At 35.3% G+C, this 9,980-nt stretch overlaps 1 protein-coding gene across 1 annotated transcript in view; it reads left to right on the plus strand.

The window, feature by feature from the left end:
- LOC134375210 (glutamine and serine-rich protein 1-like) overlaps positions 1-9,980 on the plus strand; it is an 824,919-nt gene that overhangs the window by 64,844 nt on the left and 750,095 nt on the right.

The following is a 9,980-nucleotide window of genomic DNA, read 5'->3' on the forward strand; positions in this document are numbered from 1 at the left end:
ACAGAGGTTCCTGGAGGGGAGTGAAGGATCCACGTGCTGATTCCACACATGTTCCCATTGAGGTCAGCACTTTATTCCTTGTGGCTGTGGCAATGTTCCCATAGGGACAAAAGAGAAAATATAAAATAGAAATGGAGGAATCTCATCAAATTCTATTTCCAAATGGCTCCATACACTTTCTTGATGGGTTTCTTTAAATTAATGACCTTGTATTAAGCAAATATGTCTATACATTCACTATAATTCTTCATTCTTTTGAATATCTTTTCATTCCAAACCTTCCATATATTGATAATTAAAAATGGCAGTTCTGAAGTTGGTTCCGAACAGTCTGATATCGTTCAAGTGTCAGATCCGTAATCCCACTTCTCTTCCTCTTTTTCTTCTCTTCTGCTTTTTCTCTTTTTGTCTCTCTGTCTCTTTCTTGTTTATTTTTATTTTTTTGCTATATACCTCATTGTTTAACCTCATTTCCTTCTAGATTAATATGTTCAGAACCATTCCTATATACACTCATGTTTCCTATTACTAGATTCAATTACATTCTAAATTCTCTTTATTTTGGGATGTATTTTTGGGGATTATGAAATTTATTAATGTGAATCTAATATCACTGATTTCTAGACTTTTTCTTATCTTGGGATACATTTTTTGTTAAAGTAGGACTTTCTCAGAAATTTGGTTCAACCAGTTCTTTGAGCTAGACATTTATTAGTTAGTTATAAGACTTCAAATAAACACACTTCTCTCTCTCTCTGTCTCGGCTACTGGTTAGTGTTCCTGTACATGGAACAATGATACTGGCCTCACAGCGTTGTGGTAAATATTTAAAGTCATAAAGGATTCAATTTTGCTGTTTAGATACAATGTAAAGATGATTATAATGAAATGATGAGAAGATTTAATTTATTTTTAAAGTATATTCTGTACCTTTCCAACATAATTCTTAAAAGTCATTGAAGGCTAAATTTGCTGCCATCTTTCTCTGTATCTGTGCCTAATAAATAATTGCTAAGCAAATGCTAAAGTGCTTAAATGCTAACCAAATATGAATTAATGACAATTTTATTTAACGCTATCCTGATGATAATCTACCAAAGGTTTAATCCTCCTCTTTAAGTCCAGGGAGATATCTTTGACTGACATCATTCACTTACCTTGCAATCATGTTATTAATATAGCTCTCTTTCTAGATTTTTTAACTGTCTGAACATAAGCGGACACTTCTCCTCCCTGTCTCTCATTTGCAAACAGAAAATAACCTACCCTTACATACTTCTTGTTGATATTTTACAGTCCATTCATGCCCCAGGCCTCTTGGATGCACAGTTTGGTTAGGGAAGGTGAACTTTAGCTCAACAGTAGAGCCCCTTCCTCAAGGGTCTCAGGAAGGACTGTGTCACTGGTTTGAGACCGAACCTTCCCTGGGGGCTGCACCCGTTCCCTGGGAAGGACACTACCTACACGTGCCCTCTACCCTCTTCATAAGGTGAAAAAGTGAGTCCCAGGAATACGTCTTCCCCACCATGTAACCTGACATCCTGGTCTCCACTGTCACTCTCGAGTCTTGTCATCTTATTGCACATTTTATCGTGGTTATGTAAGTCACTAAATCCACGTAAGTCTTTATTCCTTGCTTTCTAAGCTTCACAAAGCTTTATGTGTCTTCTGTTATGAACCCCTCCTCCTTCCCAGTTTACAAAAGGTTTCTGCTATTCCCTCTGGAATTCTAATTCATTACCAGCAAAATCCTCCAAATTCATACCTATTTCCTGCTCTTCCTCGTCATTCCTTCTGAATGCTAGCCTTATATATTCGAGTATCCACTTGCCATCAAAATAGACATTTTAAACTCAATATGCCTAAAACTTAACCCTAAGTTTCTCCCCAAGTCTCCCTCTAACTGGAAAAATAAATAATCACAGGCTTCTCCATCTCAGTGGATGGCGATTCTGTTTTCAGTTGCTTAAGTTAAACATCTGGTTGGTTCCTGTCTTGCTTTCACCATATGCCACATCCAGTCCATCAGCAAACCCTGCTGGCTCTGCCTGCAGAATGTACCCAGAGCTCAGCCAGCCCTGACCGCTCCACGGCTGTAACCACAGTCATTACCACATTCCTTTCCTAACAGTAGTCCTGGCTGGGCTCCAGCCCCTCCCACATTCATTCCCAACATCACAGCTGAGCTGATCCTTTTAGCACACAAGACCATTGCAGTGACCTCCTCCTATTCAACCCAAAGTCAAAATCTTCACAGTGAATCCTCAGTTCCTAGAGGTTCCGAACCCCAATCCCTTCTGACTCTTTCTTCCTCCCCTTCTTAACATAGGGCCTTCCCTCTAGCTGTGGCTTCTGCTTGAAATACTCTTTCTCTTGATGTCCCCCTGACCCACCTCCTTTTCTCCTTTAAGCTTGTGCTCAAATCCACCTTCTCAGTGAGAACTGCACAGCCCTACCCACCCCTGAACCCACCCAGAACTCACCTTCCCAGTCCCCCTCACTGAGCTCAGTGGAGCCTCTTTTGTCCTGTATAGTACATATCAACCTCTAATGTATTATATTGTTCTCTTATTTATTAGATTTATTCTTATTTATGTATTTATATATGTTTTGCCTTTTTGTGATACAATGTAAGCACCATGAGGAAAGGGATCTGTGTCTGTTGACAGTGACATATCCCAAGTACACCAAACACTGGTTTCTATGTGATTATCAATCAATGCACATTTGTTGAATGAATAAATGATTGCCTATCCAGAGAGCAGAATTAAATGATGGACCTGAAAGTGTTATTATTTTATTATTATTATCAATTATAAATAATTATATATAAATTAATAATTTTACATAATTAATATATTATTATTTTTGTAACTAGACAATAAAGTTCAATGCCAATCAAGTCCAATGCCAAGTGCTAAATGAGTAAAATCAATTTTTAGGTATAGAGAAAGTTTGAATAGAAGGCTATTTTTGTAAAGATGATGGATTCTAGTGTCACAATAACTTCACATGCCCAGGTGCATTCCCATTGAATCTTCTGTAGTTTGACACCTTTGAATTATGCTTCGTCTCATATAACAGGAGCCACCTCGGAAAAATTTTTTTTTTCATTTTAGGTGATTTTATTTTATTTTACTTTTCATAGAAGAATACTTGACAATTAAAGGTTGTATATATTTAAAGTACACAATTTGATAATTTGAAATGCATATACATTGTGAAATAATTACAATAAAACTACTTAATATTAATTAAATAATTCATTAAATCATATAGTTGCCCCTGTGTGTGTGTGTAGTGAAAACACTTAAGTTCTACCCTGTTAATGAATTGCAAGTATACAATATTGTTAGTGATAGTCGCATGGTTGCATATTAGATCTCCATGACTCACTCATCTTGCATAACTGAAAGTTTGTATGCTTTGACCAACATCTCCCCATTTCCCCATCCCTTTACCCCTTGATAACCATCATTCCATTCTGTTTCTATGAATCTATTTTAGATTCTACAGAAAAGTGAGATTATGTAGTTCACACATACATTCACTAGGAATGTGGGGAACTTTGTATACACTTATATAGACTAAAACCTTTTTAGTAAACACTACCTCTTGCATGGTTTATGTGCCTCTCTTCATCTGACCTAGATGATAAAGCCGTGCCCTCTGCAGTGGGATGTCTTGGGTCTGCTTTCTTCCCCATCACTTCTCTACCACTGTGCATCCCTCAGTTATTATACATCAGACTTTTTTCTAGCCCATATTATCTTTTTCTTTTTTGTGCCATATCCTTAAGCACTGATCTGATCAAATCCTCTTCTTTTATGTAAAGACTAATGAAAAAGTCAATGCCTAAATTTCAAGTCTAGTTTTTCCTAAGCTACAACTCTGCAGAACTATGTCTATACAAATGAAGTATATCCAGAAGACTGGATGACTAATTCAAATAATTAATTTGATCAGCGCCTGCCCCTGCCAATCAAGTGACTGGTTTATTAAGCAAACTAACTAAGTAAACATATTTTTCAAGCATGTTGGGAAGGCCCTGGATGAAGGGACGTGGAAGGAGGGGGATATGTGGAGCTGGTTGGGAGTGGGAAGTAAAACAGCCTCATTAGCCAGCAAATGTAAGGGAACAATGTAGAGTGGTGATTTCAACTCAGCATCCCAAAGGTCAGAGAAATTGGGAACACTGGGATTTATTAAATCTGTCTGCTCTTCAAGCACTGACCCTTCAGTGCATGCTTTCGGTGTGCTCCTGGGACCCTCTGTGGAGCTGTTCTGGTATATGGGAGGAGAGGATGGATGTGGTCTGCATATATGTAGCATACATGATCTACAAATGTACAAATTCTACACATTCACCTATACGGAATATTGTCTTTAATTCCTAATTCTATGACTACATGTACTCAAAAGTACGCACCCAATCAATCATTTTGGTAAATTCTTTTGTAAACTGATTCAAACTAATCAGCCTGATTTTTCTCCGATGCTGCCTGGCTGATTGCAATGACTCAGTTTCTATTCACTCACTCCCTCACTCACTCCCTCACTCACTCACTCTCTCTCTCACTCACTCACTCACTCACTCACTCGCTCACTCATTTATTTATTTACTTAAATTGTCAGCCTTGTGGTGTCATTTTTGCCTCTACAAGAGCATTAAAAACATAGATACATACACACCACCTAATTAATCAGGAAATTCATGATACTTGCTCAATTTCCCCCTAATTAGTTTTTGAAACTGAAGTATAAACCCATGTATGCTGACATCTTCCTTTCAAATCCAAAAGTAAAAATAAAGAAAACAAAATAGGTACCCTTTTAGCTTAATTTAATAATAAACTTTCTGTTAATCAATGTAACTGTGAAATTTTTTCACTATCTAGGACAACAAATTTTTTCTAGTTTATATATGAAACTATTACTAAAAAGATGTTAAAATACTTTTGCCCTATTTTCAGTACGTCTAAGGAGATGAAGAAAAGAAAGAAAGAAGGAAGGAAGGGAGGCAGGGAGGGAGTGAGGGAGGAAGGAAGGAAAGATCCTGTTCTTCATAAGGTGAAGCTGATTGTGTCTCAGTTATTTTTTTCTTTTTTAGTCACATAATAATTCTTCAAAGCAGGGGAAAGGAACAAATGGCCCATTGGTATTTATGTTTTTAGAACAACAATGGACTGAGTCCCCAATTTTACATGAGGTAGTAAATCCTTTTTATATCAAGGGACAAATCCTCATGGTCCTCATTTTCCGTCTGGCCCCTATGGGAGATTGGAGTGTTTAATGTGATGAACCACTGCAAAGTGCTTCAGTGGATGTGCTAATAACACCTGTGGGTTGGAGCTTTCCCCAGAGTTTGGTGATGCTTATGAATCCAGACCACCATCAGGGTCCATCTCCAGTCCTTCCTCGGGAGAGTTGCATCAATCTGAAATTGCAATAAATCCCCCTGCACAAATATTGTGGTCCACTGGCTTTATAGAAGAATAGGCCAAGCCTGGGAAAGGCACCTGTATTTCCTCCCACATCTGGAAAGCACCTGGCTGCAGCACCTGTGTGCACCCAGGAGGGAAGAAGACATTGCATGATCCCACTGAGATCCTCCCACTAGATCTACACCTTCTGCATTCTGACTTCCATGGTACCTAGCAGCATGCAAGCAAAAATGGTGAGTAGATTTCTGGATTTAGGAGATCAACTCAGAGGTCTGCACTTCTCAGTTGGTTTGTTAAATAAAGAAGCCATATGGAGTGCCTCAAAAGTAAAGAAACATTTTAAAATGAAGAACATCAGCCTTGCTCTTGAAAAGTTTATAGATTATAAGAGACACACCAAGACACAAATGTACACACAAACACCTACATCAAAACTCATTTAGTTAGCAGTAAACTTACCAATGCAAAATTATTTTTAAATGATGAAATATAGAAGTACTGAGGAGACAACATATGAAGAAACACAAAATATAAATTTTTGCGGTTTTTTTTTTTAATGATGACATTGGCGCTTTTTAAACAAAAAAAGATTTGTCGGGCAGAAATAAGAAAATGAGATCTGATATGTGAACTTTATTTAGACAGAAAAAAAGTATCAATGAAATGGGAGTTATCAGCATCTTGGAGAGAGAAATGGGTAACCCATCAGCTTGTAACTGGGATGGTCTAGACCCATGCCCTGCTCTGAAAACATAGATCCCACATCCTGCTATTGTAGCCACACTTTTTGTGAGTTTAAAGCTCCTTAATCTTCAGGATTTAAAATTAATTTTAAAAGATTTAAACTTTAAAAATGAGCTAAAATCTTTAATCATATGACTTCTACCCATCCTCCAGGAAATAAAAAAACAAACAAACAAACAAAAAGAACCACATGTTGTTGACTTTTTGTTTGAGTGTGCCCATTTCTAACATGGAGTATTTGGGGGCAATAGCTGTTCAGGCTGTTTGTTCACCATCCACAGGAGAAATAAATTTTAATTTTGATACACTATCAACACATGCACTCCCAAATATGTAAGTTAAACAAATATTTTTACAAAGCAATAGTTTTCCTTCATGCAGGTGAGCTGCTCCATATCTTCAATTTCATGCAACATCATGTCTGAAACACTGTCTGTCTTTAGTCATTAGACTCATTTCTTGACCTTTCCAAATGTCCTCACTCATATTTGTGGGGAAAATCTCCCTAGTTTAGTGCTTGGTTCTGCCTTTCAGTGTTTCTAGCTTTGAGTCATGAAGAGGAAGAACCTCCCCAAGGTAGGGAAGACTCGAACTGCCACCTGAATTAGTTAACCAATGAATTGCTCATTGAGCTGAGCTCCTACTCTGTGCCTGTGTATTAAAGATAAAAAGATGGGTATTGCCCAATCTCTCCCCTCACCAGGAGAGGAACTTGGAAAGAGTGGCGACAAATCCACACGAAATACAGAGCAATTTGTTATGTGCAGGAAAAGGTGCCTAATTAGGTTAAATACAGAAGCTGTAGAAAGTGCTTATTAAGTGTAAACTATAAGGGACACGGAGAGTTGTAAATACTGGGCCATAATGCCGAAAAGGGTCTCTACATAGAAGGAAGAAAACTCATCATATTCCTTCCAAAGTTTAAACTTAAGGAGAGAAAATATGTGTCCCCTCCCAAAACTTTTCAGAAAGTGAAGGTACAGTGGATTCCTTGTGATAGACCCTTTCCTTCCATGGAGAGAGGTGTGTGCTAGCAATAGGGCTTGTGGACGCTCCTTTCTAGAGCTGCTGGCTAAACAACATGTGCTTGTACAAACATTATTGAATGCCTGAAAGAATTGTTCTCATCTATTTTTTTTTTAAGAGGAGAAATGAGGCAACATCTTGGTTAAGAGCTAACAGTATGTGAGGCACTATTATTAACATTCTCTTTAAATTGTTGCCAACTTTCCCACGAGAAGTCATGCTTACCCCTCATCACAGTTGAGAAAAGAGATTCGGAAGGTGATCTGAATTCTAATTATCCTGAAAACCAAACTTTTGTCCTTTACTGTACTCGGTCCTATTTTCACTCATTCTCACTTTTCTCTTGTTTCACAGTATTCACAATTTTAGGACCATGAAACTGTGCAGTGGTTTGTTTTAAAATACTATTGTATTATTATGGTGATTGAAATTTTGTTTGTCTTTTTTTTTCTTTCTGCCTTCCTACCTTTCTTCTCCTTTTCCTTCTTTTTTCAGTTTGTTAAGTTTTAAAAGATAAAAATTTAATAAGGGGAATAGAGCAGTGATCTCTGAAAAGGAGGGATGACAAAATTAAAAAGATATATTAACAAATTAAATTAAACAAAATTATTCATAGGGAAATTTCCTAAATATCATATTGTTTATACTACATATATACACATATGTGTTCTTTTTAAGTTTCAAAATAATTCATGATTATTGGTTATGATATTATAAAGAAGGAATATGTAAAAATGAAAGTCTCCCTTAATATCCATCTCACTCTCTACAAGTGAGTCTTTTTAATATTTCAGTGCATACTTCTAGATATTGTTCTATTTTAATACACATAACATATATATATATGCATACACACATATATAACAAGAGCCTGTGAGCAAAAAAAAAAAGAAAAGAAAAGGAAGTATGCTACATATAATCTCACTGTATATTTTGCTTTCCACTTGTTTGAAATTAATTTTTTAATAAAATTTCATGTGACATCACGTACATATACTAATTTTATTTTAGTAATTATTTGTTTTCAGTTCATAATGGTGTCTCAATGAAATCATGCCTATAACTTTAAACATATACATTTTTCTGAATATTATCTATTTCAACCAATGCTATAATGAAGATTCTTGAGGATGTGTATTTACTTATTGATGGTTAAAGGGAGGGCAGATTTCTAGATATGGAATTAATGGGTCAAGAAGATCCCACATGTTTTTAAATGTTATGGAAGACAGCTGTTTCTTTTGGTCAAATAATATGTACAATGTCAAGGAATACATGTTTTTTAAATAATGATGTTTGTTTAAGGTCTCTTCAAAGATACTTGTCCAATTTAAACTCCTATCAAGTGTTCTTGAGAATGGGCTTATTTCCCCACACTTTTCAAGGTTCTGGATATTACCACACTTTTCAATCTTTACATATCTAAAAAGCAAATATCTTTATGTTTTAATTTTTATATCCTTAATAACTGAGAACATTTCCAATGTTTATAAATCACATTTTTGTAAATCATTCATTTCCCTGAGAACTGCTTCTTCAAGTCATTACCTATTTTCATTTTGTTACATGCTTTTCTTGTCCATTTTTTTAAAAAAATTGAACAAGGTAGACTTTCAACTGTTTTATGCATTTTTCTACTACTGTTGGTTTTTTTTTTTAGATTTTGTTAGTAGTGTTTCTTAGAATGCAGACTTTTTAAATATGCAATAAAATTTATTCATATTTTGCTTCATAGCTTTAGAGAATTGTAACTTCTTGTGAGGTCTACTTAAATCCATGGCCAGAGAAAAAAAAAAAGAAAAGACTATTATGCTTTCATGTAGTATTTGTATGTTTTTAATGTTTAAATAAATACTTTGAAATTTGTTTTTGTATAAAGAATACACGCAGGTTCCTTGTCAGTTTTCACGTTTGAATTACTGTATTTTCAGAGTATGCTTACATATGCACCAATATAGTTTCTCTTTATTGACTTGTTTTTTTTTTTCCTTCAGAATTTCTCTGCCTAACCTCATGGACTCATTTTCCTATCCTCTGTTTTTATGATATGTCTATTTTATTTACCATACATGGAAATTTTTATATTCATCAAACCTTAGTATATTTTATCAATCTATATTTTTAAAAGTCTCAAAACATAATTGCAAAATAAATAAGGTAGATTTGATTAGTATTATTTTAGATAAGAAAACTATGAAAAGGTAAATGAGCTTTCCAAGATCTCAAAATTGTGGCACATTGGTTAAGGGTTTCTAACAGAGGAGTTTGGAGCTGTCGCCTAAAATGTATTTAATCTGTCACTTTACATTTGTCTGTAAGACTTGTCATTTATCTCCTCAAACATGGTTTGCTTCAAATGTGACACAGTTTTGGAATTAGAATTTGATAGAGGTTTCTGCACATATATGTGAATTATTGCATTAAGGTTCTATTACAAAATTTTTCTGTTACAAGTTTTTTTTTATTTTTTTTCCCCCCTTAAGTAGTATATATTACTTTGGAAGAAAAAAAATCATATACTCTATTTCTTCAATTCCAAACCCAATGAAGGCAGCAAGAGAAAGAGAGATGTTATGTGTATGTTGCTTGAATAATATTCTGTTGTCTCATACATTATTTATCTAATTAGGAAATTAAACATTATCTTGAGAATAATAACCAAATGAGTGAAGTGTTTCTTTGGGATCAAGAGCAGATGATGTATTCTACATACACTGGATATTACCTAAATACTATTTACTGATTATTTCAGGGCTGGTTTTGGGT

Source organism: Cynocephalus volans, chromosome 4, assembly GCF_027409185.1.
Source record: "Cynocephalus volans isolate mCynVol1 chromosome 4, mCynVol1.pri, whole genome shotgun sequence".
Classification (NCBI taxonomy): domain Eukaryota; kingdom Metazoa; phylum Chordata; class Mammalia; order Dermoptera; family Cynocephalidae; genus Cynocephalus; species Cynocephalus volans.